The following is a 1,857-nucleotide window of genomic DNA, read 5'->3' as shown; positions in this document are numbered from 1 at the left end:
AATGACATAGAGAGATAGAGCAGCTGAGGACTCTAGGTCCATAGACTGAGAAAGGCTGTGTGTAGGCTGGCAGGAAGCTAGTTTCCAAAATGTGCCCTTTGGACATTTAAACAAATAAGTATTTTCTGTTTTGAATGTAGTCATCAAATAAAGAAAAAAACCAAAAAGGGAATAGAGGTAAATACTGCTGATTGATGGGATATGGAGGGGATTGTAATCATTGCAGTGAAACAAAATATGATTTATTGAATGTAAAATTGATAATCTGCCCTGTAAACTTTCACTCAATTCACAATAAAAAATTAAAAAGAAAAAAATAAAACAGAGCCCTGAACTCAGGTGCTTGGGATGCACTCTTCATTTGTAAAGTCTCTCAAAGGGGAAGTGAGTGCCAAAAGGAGTGCAATTGAAACTCAAGGCATTTCAGATGAGCAGTCCCTGTTTGTGGATCCCTGTCAATACAGTGAAAGAAAAGACCTCCAGGTACCTGCTCACTTTCTCTCAGCAAGGATGCTCTTTGTGCTGCTGGTCCCCTGGAAAAGGGAGGGGTCATATATTCTCCTCCTGAGAAAGAGTATCTGAATTTCTCAGCTGGAAAGGCGGCTCCGTGTTTTCTGGGATAAAGGACTTGTAAGTCAAGCCCCCAAACCCCTTGCCCGCTAGTTGATTCCCATTCATACGGATCCTATAGGACGAGTAGAACTGGCCACTAGGATTATCAGGGGAGTCCTGGTGTAGCTCTGAAGGATAACCACAAGATCACAAGGTCGATTTGAACCTCAAGGTCCGCAGTTCAAACTCACCAGCCACTCCTCAGAAACCCTATACAGGATCTCTATGAGTCGGAACCAACTGATGGCACTTAACAACAACAATAATCTTCAGTGAAGCAGAGTGCCACACCTTTCTTCACAATAACCACAGGTGGGTTATAACAGTAGAACTTGAGGTTAGCAGCCAAGATCTTAAACACCGGGCCATTTAAAAAATCGTTAAATACTCTCCAGCCTGCTGGACTCTAGGGACCCTGTATAGGGTTCTCTAGGCTATACATCTTTCCAGGATCAGAAAGCTTCATCTTTCTCCTGAAGAGCGGCGGGTGGGCTACAACTACCGACCACGTAGTTAGCGGTCCCGTGCTTATCCTACAGAGCCACCATTCTCTCTTTCAGAATTTCGGACTCTCCAAATAAAATTTCCTCACAGAGGATCCATTAGGTAACTAACTATCCGATACTTCCCAGGAGCCCATCTCCCTCACAGACTCTATTTCCAGAAGACTAATGTTCCTGGTTACAGAGACTATAACCGGTGGTCATATGAGATAACATAATGACAACCCTAGAGGCCAACGGGCTTCCGGCTCCGGCAGTGTCTGTTGAAGCTCTAGGGGGTCAGCGCGACAGTCAACTGCTCATTCACTCAACAAATATTTATTGAGCGCCTGCGGAGTGCCAGGCACTGGGGAATTCCCTCGGGAGCGACCAACAAGCCTTCTTAATTCATTCTAATCCACGCCAGGGCTCCGGCGCGCACAGTGGGCGCAGATTGGCAATCCTTGTCCACCGTTGCCCCTCAGACCGGTTGGGTGTGCCCGTGCCTCCAGCACCGCCCTACGGGATCCAGCCTCTTGGGTTTAATCCCGGGTGGGAAAGGCGGGCAAAAAGAGAAAAGAAGAAAAAAGTCAGCTCTGAGTCTGTGCAGGAAAAGAGCTCCTGGAAAGTGCGCTGGGACCTGCGAGCGCTGCGGGCAGGGGGCGAGCCCGGAGTCCCAGAGCTGGCCGGGAGGAGGCCCCGGGGCGGAGGGCGCGGCGCTGGGTGGGGCGCCAGCGGGAGGAGCCGGGGCGTGCCTAGAGGG

Source organism: Chrysochloris asiatica, unplaced genomic scaffold, assembly GCF_000296735.1.
Source record: "Chrysochloris asiatica unplaced genomic scaffold, ChrAsi1.0 scaffold00064, whole genome shotgun sequence".
Taxonomy (NCBI): Eukaryota; Metazoa; Chordata; class Mammalia; order Afrosoricida; family Chrysochloridae; genus Chrysochloris; species Chrysochloris asiatica.
This window is presented reverse-complemented; position numbering follows the sequence as displayed.